Consider the following 10,647-nt stretch of genomic DNA (forward strand, 5'->3'; position numbering starts at 1 on the left):
CGTTGCCAATTGGTTGTGGGATATCAGAGAGGAAAGAAATGCAGCCCCTTGATTCTGTATTCAAATTAATAACAAAGGCAAAAACTGAGAAACTGAACTTTACTTGATCCTTAGCAGATTTGATGGAAAACAGGTTTTGTTACATGTAAATAGATTCAAATTTGATATTCAAAATATTTTTCAAACATTTTCCCTTCACAATAGATATAGCAAATAATATTTGTTGATACATTAAGTATGAACCAGAAGTTTTGCTTTCCTTTCATCCATTAGTGTAAAAATTACTGCTATTTCAAGTTATTTTAAGTAATCTGGAAGTAAAATACTCTTTGCTAAAGCAACCAAACAACTAGATAAACTGGTAAAAAGGGGGGAGTAGGACAAAATCATAGGGAGGGGGGTCAGGTTTATTTTTTTATATGAAAGGAGATGGAATATTCTTGAAGGCAGTATAAAATGACATGTATTAAGGCAAAAATAGGAGGACAAACAACAACAACAAAAATGAACATGAAGTTCTTATATCAACTAAACAAAAACAGCACAAAAGAAATACTTAATTGTCATTCTCAAAAACCGAGGTTGGTTAAAAGCTTGAGACTGCTTAACAGTCTGATATGAATTATTGGCTTGAAATATTATGATGAAAGACTTGAACTGGTATTTTTACCTACTTGACATAAGTTTTTACAATAAATGGATTACAAGTAAACACAACTGCCTGTAATAACATGTCTGAGGTTTCAATACGCAAGAGGGAAGCTCATGCCCCCTTAAATTGACAGTATTGCTTAATAAAGATAAGTGTGATAGAGGACCCTGTCTATAGAAAAGAAAAGTCCCCCACCAACTCCTCCATAAACATGAGTCCCCCACCCTTAATGGAACTCTTGCTAATACCAACGCATGGATCTTTGATCATTCTGGCTATCCATGTCTAAAATGTGGCTATCTTGGCTATCACTTGCCACTTGATTGGTTGGAGGGGTATGGCTATATGGCATTGGATTGTAATAAGGTACAAGAGGCTGCACAGGTATTGTTTGTTGTTGGAGATGCTGCTGTGCTCCTTGGGGTGGAGGATTTGAATATTTCATGATGATTTGAAGCATCTTTAGCTCATGCTGCCTATTCAATTCGGCTTGCTCTTTCTGAAAAGCAAGAAATTCAGCATGCCTTTCTTTGTCTGCTTCCATCATCTTTTCACAACGCTTTTGCTGTGATTCTCCAAGTGCGTGAAAACTCTTTGCGATCTCATTTATGGCCTGGGACTGACTTCTTACTCGTTTGTTACGACCTAATGGTTTTACGTCCAATGAATTTTTTAAAACTTTCCTTTTAACACCTTCGGTTCCACTCTCACTTGCGGAGGTTAACTCTTCCTCACCATCATCTTCCTGATAACTGCTATGACTTGTTTCTGCCTGCTCTTCGTCACTGTCTGTGTCTGAATTCTCATGAGACAAAACATCTCTTGCTTTGGAAGCAATTTCCAGGTTACCATGGGTGTCCGAAAAAATTGGATTTATGATTTTGTACCACTCAGGCTCTTTTATTGGTGACTTACCACTACCTTTCTTGATGCGATCCGTGTATTTACGCCATTGATCTTTTATCCACTTAAATTTCACTCGAAGCTTTTCAACATCAATTCTCAGATGAGTTAAAGCCTTTTTCGATTTAGACTGACGATGTTCTCTGTCATTTTCTTCTTTAAATTCTTCGGAGGATATGCGCTCCTCAAAGGCTTTCTTTATATCCTCGAAGACAGGTTTGTTTGCAGTCTTCTTCAACGCAAGCGTGTCCAGTTTGTAAGCAAATTTGTTTGTTTCGTCTGCCAGAACAAGGGCGAAGTACTTGAGCTCTGTTTCTGTCCATGGTCGACTTCGCTCTTTTGCACTTGACTCCGCCATGTTGTTTTCTTGGGCGGATAACCGCTGGCTTTTTTCCGACACGGTCTCATTTCTTAACGTTATTCGTCCGTTGCCCGTCTTTACACACAAAGACGCATTATGCGTCCAGACGAACTACCTTTCGAAGTGCGTCGTTCAAGACGCACTTCAAATGAAAGTTCGTCTAGACGTATAATGCGTCTTATGCCCGTCTTTACACGAGAGACGCATAACCGGACGAACTACAAATGTTTGCCCAAGTTCGTCCAGACGGATAATGCGTCTCTAGTATAAAAACGGCCACTGTGTGATGGATGTCCTCCCCTGGGATGGGATTGGTGGGATATAGGGCGCACTTAATTTGGAGCCTCGCTCTGTTGTGCGACCCTCACCACACTCTGGTGAAAGTGATTAAATAAATACATCTTGTAAACGTACACCGGATCACGATCTACAGAAATGGCCTCATTGTTGGCATACATTCGCGGCTTGATCGGCCTTTGATTCCGTGGATCCTCTCCTGTTCGAGTCTTTGTTTGGCGTTCAAAGTACTCGAGATATTCTTTACCATCACTGTCAGTTTTTAAAATGACGTCTCCCCATCGGAGTTCCTTTTGTTCCTTACATCCGCGAAGGCCAAAGTGAATCATGTTGTTTAGCCACAGCGTATTTAATAGAGCTTGCGGTGAACTTAATCTAAGCAACTTTTTGTCAAATAGAATCACAATTTCGTCGTCGGTACATCAATGTTTGTGCTGTTATGCCACAACATTTTAAGATTATTAGGACTATGTTAATAGATTCTTTGATTTCCTTTCGAGACATATATTTAAGATTGAAATTCTCACAGATGGTATTTGTCTGCAATCAATCTATGATTGGACAATGATTGGTGTGAGGATTTGTTTCCTGTCATGTGACTGTTGTCCTTGTGACTTTGGTGCCATTCTCTTTATTAATGGAGCACATGCTCATGTAAGTTAAGTCCATTTTTACCCAACAAATAATAATATGAACATATAAATCTGTGAAGAGAAATTGTTATTAAGCGTCAATTTACTAAGTTGCTATTAGGTTTAACTTCATAATTCAATATTTTTATTTTTCTGATATATATATATTAAGCTGTAACGGTAGTTTTATGTTATTTAATTTTAGTTTTATTTCCTTTAACTATTTATATTGATACTGAAAAACCCATTCAGGGAGCTTCAATAAAGATCTGTACCGTATTTACCCATGTATAATGCGCACCCTTGTTTTTAACCTAATTTATTAGAAAAAAAAGTTTTTCAGCAAAAAAGACTAGTTAAGTATTCGTACAATTATTTATTAAGGCAACAAGAATAAGAAATTTACTATATCGTTAACATTCGTGCTTCTCATTGAAAAATTGCATGTTAGATGAGATCTCTTCACACGCGGCCAGATTTGCATATTCACTCTGAAATCTGATCCACGTGCCTGTTTGCGCACTTGCAAAAATATTTAGCGATTTTTGTCTTTCCTCTTGATAAACAAAGACATGAAGATTCACTGTTCAGGGGTGTAGCCAGACTTTTCAGAGGGGAGGTCACACTGGAGCAAAATTTAGATGCTGATTGTCAGAAGGGAAAGACCCATCCTTTACGTCTTCTCTGTGGTGAAAATAGCTGAAAGTGAGTCTCAGTGACCGCTATAATATCAAAGTTTCTTGAATAAACATCGGCTTCGAGGAATGCAGACCTGTTCACTAAATTTCTATCATTAAATAAAGCGGCTTTAAGTTGTTGGTTTGGGCCTGGATTTGGTTCTATGTCTCCCCCAAGCATCATTAAACTTGATGAAAGCTTGATTTGATGCCATAATCGAAGCGACGCCATCTTGTAAGTTTGGAGTAGAGTTGAATATCGAAGTCTAGAGTACACCAAATACTAGTCGTGGTCGAATCTTGAATGACCGAGCGTGTAAAAACACTGTTGTCAGCATTTTTTGGAGGAAAATCAGTCGAAAGAGTCCACAGAATATAACATTAAAAGATACTCTGGGAAGAGAGCTCTGAACCGTGCCATTGTCATTAGCATGCAAGAAAGCGACAGCAGAAATGACATGCTTTATGACATTGACCAAACAACTTGTGTGAATTGTGGGCATTCCACAGTCTTAAAATGAAATTGATTTGTCTCTGGGTGTTTCATTTGAACAAAAGCTGGCTTTGAGAGGTAGTAATTACATTCATTTGATTAGTGAATGAATTAATTAGTCAACGGTGGCCTGTCCAACCGAGGTAAGTAAATGATTAAACTCATTAGCTACCGTCTTATCATCTCTGCTAAATGCTGTTTGGTTGGCAGACTTTTGAGGAGTACATAATCGAATTGCCCTTCACAACCAGCTAGAATTTTTGAGATTTCTCTTGGCTTAATCCACTGTGGATCTCGGAATTGGTTTTCAACGTGACTTTCCTCACAAGCCCATGTCCCTTGTTTGGTTTTACTTCCAGGATGCGACCAAGGAGCCACAAGTTCCTTGGGGAATTCTCATCTACCATGAGTACAACGTCTCCAACTGCAAAGTTACTTGTTGGTCTTGACCACTTCTGTTGTTCTTGTAAACCGGGAAGATACTCCTTGAGCCTCTTTTGGCAAACACATCTGATAGGTATTGTATTTGGTGCCACCTGCAATGGGAATAAAGATCTTTTCTAAAAATCCCACGTGGCAGTGTAGAGCCTGACCGTGGTAGTAGAAGGTGATTTGGTGTAAGGGTTTCAAGGTCTCGTGGGTCGTCGGAGACCTTTGTTAGGGGTCTGCCGTTGACTATGGACTCTACTTCACACATAAGAGTTGCAAGTTCTTCGTCATCATGGACTTGTTCCCTCAGAAGAGCAGTCATCACTTTTCACACGGTGCAAATGTAGCTTTCTTTTACGGAACGGGAATATCAGGTGATTTTGGGCCTTGGCCTTTTACTCCACATATATTGCAATATCCTCAATGTGATTTCTCTCTGCTTGTTACTAGTGTTGTCATCTGCAACATCGTGCCGTCTTTGCCTTTGTTGAAAGGGAAGCCTTTCTATCACCCTTTGTAAACTGTGTAGGTGGGTTCTCAACCTTATTAAGGCAACCAATCTCATTCAAGGTGTTCTTGCAGCTTGTAAGAAGGACAGAAAACCTCTGTAACGTCTGGCCGTCTTCGTGCCTTATCAGAGGTCCATTTTGTAACTCAATTGACATAGGCGGTAGCAATTTTGTAGTTTTGACCATAACTTGCTTTCAAAAGCGTCCATGCTTCTTGATAACCTTCTTCAGGGTGCATTGATAAAAAGCTTTTAATGAGCTCTTGCACATCACTGGAAGTGTACCAGAGGAGGTTATACAGTCTAGTGCTGCTGTTTTTCATCTTGGTCCAAATCAAATTAACAAGGGGGCAGATGAAGTTGCAGTAATTAATAGGATCTCCATCGAAAGTCTATACCTCAGCATGGATAGGGTCAGTGTTAGGGACATGCAGATGTTGCTCTGGTAACTGTTGCAACTGTTGATCATGATATTGCTGCATGTCCATGAGCCGCTCAATGTGGCGTTGCTGCTGCTGCTGCTGTATATGTATCATATGTATCGTATCCTGCATCAACCAAGACAACATGCAGTGTCCTTAATCAAAGGCAGTCTAGAAAGCTTCAAAAAACTTTCTAAACAACTAGAAATCAATGAAAAGCCTTTTCATAGCCGTAGTGACCAATCAACTAACAGAAGAGAGTATTGTAAAATTTCTCTCAAAGGCTTAAAAGAAAAAATAATGGCATAAGTTCTCCCTCCGTAGAAGACTTTTATACCTAAAGATAAAAGATCTGAGGAAAACAAACATGTTCCAGCAAAATCTGGGTGGACTTCCGCCTTAAAGAAAAAAAAATGAACAAACGCACTAAAAAATAAGTAAAAACTAGTGCAATAAACTTTCCAGATGAATAAACGAGGAAAAACGAGCGAGGAAAAACTAATAAACAATAATTTTAGTTATTTCTACACTTAACAAAAACAAAGTTCATAAGAGTGATAACAAATATATCTATTCCAAGGTGTGAGTAAGTGACAATAATAATAATAATAATAATAATAATAATGATAATAATAACGAATATTTATACAGGATAGCCCTTCAGTGCAGGAGCACTGTTATCAATGGGGTCCTGTCTAAATAACATAATATAAGGATAAAAACTAGAATAAGATAAGGATGACTATTTACCTAATTAAATGCCCTATGCAAAAAATTGATCTAAAGACTCCCTAAATGGTACCCTACTGCTAATTTGCTTGATTTTTAAAGGTGAAAAATTAAAAACTGAAGCTCCTAAAAAATAAAAACTTTTCCGAGCAAAGTCAAGTCTCACTTTCGGAAGAGCAACGGTGGTCCCTCTGTTCCTCGTATTAAAATCGTGGGTTAACAATTTAAAATATTCTTTGAAAGGACTACAAACATTGCCGTTTAGGCAATCAAAAACAAATAAGCAAGCCTTTTTCTTCAAAAAATTTTCAATTGTGGGTAGACGGAGTTCACCGTTTAGACATTTTGAGTTTTGCAGAATAATCCTGTGACTACGTTGTCCCAGGTTTCTTATTTGGCACCTTCGTGTCTCTGACCAACCAAGCGTAATTTGACCGCAGTAAGTGAATATGGGCATTATCATTGCTCTGTAGATTCGTTCAACGCTTAAGGTGTCAGTGTTAGAACGGATTCGTCGTAATAAATTCACTCTTCCTGCAGAGTTCTTGTTTGTTTTGTAAAAGTGCTTGTCAACATTCAATGTAGGGTCCAGAGAGACACCTAGGTACTTGTAATTTGTAGTCGTGTCGATGCGAGATCCATTTACTGAGAGGTTTAGTTCTTTGCCATCAAAACCACTTAATCTTTTTTGCTGTTCCGAATAGCATTACTTCAGTTTTTCCTTTTTTGAGATTAATGATAAGTTCGTTATCTCGAAACCAGGGGGCAAGGCTATTGATGTCTTCGCTAAGATTGTTTTGAATAATATCCAAGTCTTTCGAGGATGTGAAAATTACTGAGTCATCTGCGTAGGTGATAATCTTAGAATAACGGAGCGGCTTGTGGACATCGTTAAAATGAATCAAAAACAATAACGGCCCGAGAATGCTTCCTTGGGGAACATCTGTGAAAACAGGGTTAGGTTCTGACAATACTCCCTTAAATTGAGTGATCTGGTTTCGGAGGAATAAATAGTCCGTAAACCAGTTCAGTTCATTATCCTGTATTCCATACCGAGACAGTTTTTCTAACAAAACGGAATGGCTGATGGTGTCAAACGCTTTAGATAAGTCAATGAAGATCGCTCCTGTAGCTTTACCTCCGTCCGCTTCCTTCCGGATAAGATCTGTAAAGAGAGTTACTGCTAGTTCCGTCGAGCGATTGCGGCGAAATCCAAACTGATGTTCAGAGAGAAAACCGTTGAATTCGAGATATTCCATTCATTTTTTGTGCACCGTTTTCTCTAAAATCTTTGACATAGTAGGGAGAATCGATATTGGTCTATAGTTGTCAATTTCTGCCATGGAACCAGACTTAAAGATGGGAATCACCTTGGCCATTTTCCATTCAGTAGGGACTACTCCAGTTGCAAGGGATGAATTAATTATAAATGTTAAAGGCTTTGCGATGACTCCTGCTGCATCTTTGAGTAATCCAGGAGGGAGATTATCTAAACCAGTCGCTTTCTTCCGTTTAAGTTTTTTCAGCTCGGTAAGAATCTCTTCTTCTTTCACAGCTCTAAAAAGGAATTTCTCTTTTACATGTGGGAGTGTCATTCCGCTAGGGTTGCTCCAAACAAGGTCACGAAGCAGAAACGACTTCTTTTTCAGTTTTATAGCAACATTAGTAAAGTAGTCGCAGAAACTCTCAGAGATGGATTTCTTATCAGTTGTCTTCGTTCCGTTTATTTGAAAAACTGATCCTTGCTCTGAGGCTAACTTCGTAGGGTACAGCTTTTTAATGGCAGACCAAAATTTATCAGGAGAGTCAGCTAACTTTATTTACAGAGGGTAACACATAACAGTTAAAATCTGACGAACCAGTGGCCCTCTATCTTAAGTTAAAAGCTAAAAACTATTTACACTTAAAAGATAATAAGATAAAATAAAATAAAAACCTGGATAAAATCTGGATATGCACAACTAAAAACTAAGCTAAGAGTTCTTGGATAAAAAATATTTTCGAACAGAAGATTAAAAAGACCCAATGGAGTCTTTCTTTCGAATGTCTAAAGGGAGGCTGTTCCATAGTTTTGCTCCACTGGCCTGAAAAGTTCGCCCCCTTCCGTTTTCTATTATAGGAGGAGCACACTAACTTATATTTTCCATAGCGACTGGTTCTGGAGTGTCGGTCTGAGTTTCTCGTTAAAAGTTCTGTAATATAGCTCGGGCAATTATTTTCATCTTTGATGCGCCTAAATATTAAACTAGTCCTTTTAGAGTTTAATTGTTCCTTAAGTGGCGGCCAATCGAGTCGTCTAAAAAGCATCTTGCTTCTTTCACCAATATCACCATCCAAGATTACTCGAGCTGCTCGCTTTTGCTGCTTGGATACGCGGTTAACGTTCTCTTTTTGACGCAGTGCACCATGCACATGAGCCATACAACATTTTTGGCTTGATCAAGGCGTTGAAATATAGCTTACATTCAACTAGAGGCAGGTTACGCGTAATCTTCTTCAGCACCGCAATGCGTTGTGACACTTTATTACAAATGTCATCCATGTGTTCAGTAAAACTCAAGTGATTGTGTAATTTTACTCCAAGTAGTTTCTGTGAAGTTGTTTGCTCAATCTGGCTACCGTTGCATGGTAATTTAAGATTCGTGTCTGGAGCTTTCTTTTTTAGTCGTTTGCCAGTTACTAGAAGACTTTTTGTTGTAGAGGCATCAAGTACCATCTTATTTTCAGATGTCCAGTCTGCAATCTTGTTTATGTCTTTTTGGAGTCTCTGTTGAATTGCAGGTAGATCTGTGACTACGGCGGAAGTACTTCAAGTTGTGTCGTCTGCGTAGATGTTTACAGTTGACTTAGAGACTGAGTTTGGGAGATCATTTACAAAGATGATAAATAGCAGTGTTCCCAGGACCGATCCTTGCGGAACACCGTGGGTGTGATCAGCTTGTACTCTGAATGCACTCCATCAATGGCAACTGAGCTCCTTCTGCCCTTTAAGTAGTTCGTTAACAGCATCAGTTCCCTAGATGTTATACCGTATGCTTCGAGCTTGGACAGAAGTATGTCATGGTCAATTAAGTCGAAGGCCTTCTTGTAATCCACAAATACGAGCCCACTGACTGGGAATGAGCGCTGTCTCCGTAGAGTAGGATCTTTGGAAACCTGACGGCAAGGTGTACAACAAGTTGTTGTACATAGTCTCTCAGTCTCTCTTGTAGTTTGATCAATCTTCCTGATCTTGTTTGTTTGACTGTGCTGCAGCCTGCAGTGGTGGAAGTTGCAGTGACTAGCTGCTGATATTTCCTTTTCGTGATTTGTCCCAGTGGGGTCTGCTTGTGTGACCTGTTGTGGTTGTGAGGCAGTGTGTTGATCAGGTAGTGATTGATTAAGTCTTTAATAAACCGTAAGATAAAAGATACATATCCTATGCTACATAAACAAAAAACTGTGTAATGAAAAATTACAATAATATATTCTATTCACCGTATCAAAAAATGGCGGCCGCGCAGAGTAGCTTGGTCGCAACTGCATGAAAGCGAGATTTGGTAGGCCACTCGAAGAGCTGAAATAGCTTTAAAAGGTTCAAGAGAATCATGACGGTCCACGTCAGTTGAAAAGGATTATTCCTCCTTTGACAGGGAAAAACTGTGTCCCATTTCGTTCCAATATGCTGACGAATTGCTGTGTTCCACTGTGTATGAAGAAGGTAAACCAAGATGAAGTTACCGGCAAAATGATTAGCTTTTTTCGCTTTCCAAAAGACGAAACCACCAGAAAATTGTGGCTTCACGCTATACACAGAGACGTTGGCCTGCACTTTCAAATAACGGACGGAGCAAGGATTTGCTCTAGGCATTTTAAGCCTGAAGATCTGTGTAAAACTCCCCACAAGTTTAAACTGAAGCCAGAAGTGGTGCCTTCCATATTTGCGTGGAAGCGAAGTTCACCTCGTAAGTGACCACCTCCAACTCCACGGTCAGTACCTGTGAATTTATCGAAGAGTTCATTCAAGACAGCTTCCGTTAGAAGTATACGCGAAACGAACGAAAGTACCCAAAATATCAGCCAGGATGAGAGCCGGAAACCGACATCATCATCAACAATCGCGAACTTGCAATGTCCGGAAACAGTGGAAATAGACGCAACAACAGAGCCAAAATGTGATCTTAAACTTTCCGAGAAATGTCATAAAGATTTTTTGTTATCTGAACTTCAGGAGAAACTCTCCACAGCCCTTTCGAAGAATGAGAAACTACAGGAGGAAGTTTGCCAGTTGGAGGAGAGAATCACTGACCTCGAGCACAAACACACGAAACTTGAGGAGCGATTGTTTTGTCTCCAAACCATTGCAAAGAATTACTCACTCGTCACCTTTTACACAGGATCTCCTAATTACAAAACGATGATGGTCTTGTATGAATTCTTAGATCCTGGTGCCAGTGGAGAAAATATTAAATTTTGGTCATCTGAAAGAGAGGATATCCAGAAGGACACCAACGGCAAAGAAGTGAAACAGGAGAGACCCAGGTCTTTAAAACCTGAGGATGCAT

General features: G+C 39.3%; 1 protein-coding gene across 4 annotated transcripts in view; it reads left to right on the forward strand.

Moving 5' to 3' along the window:
* LOC111333221 (meiosis-specific protein MEI4) overlaps positions 1-10,647 on the forward strand; it is an 86,786-nt gene that overhangs the window by 15,406 nt on the left and 60,733 nt on the right. The gene's annotated exons all lie outside the window — the stretch shown is intronic.

The sequence above is a fragment of the Stylophora pistillata genome, chromosome 12, assembly GCF_964205215.1.
Source record: "Stylophora pistillata chromosome 12, jaStyPist1.2, whole genome shotgun sequence".
NCBI classification, from domain to species: Eukaryota; Metazoa; Cnidaria; class Anthozoa; order Scleractinia; family Pocilloporidae; genus Stylophora; species Stylophora pistillata.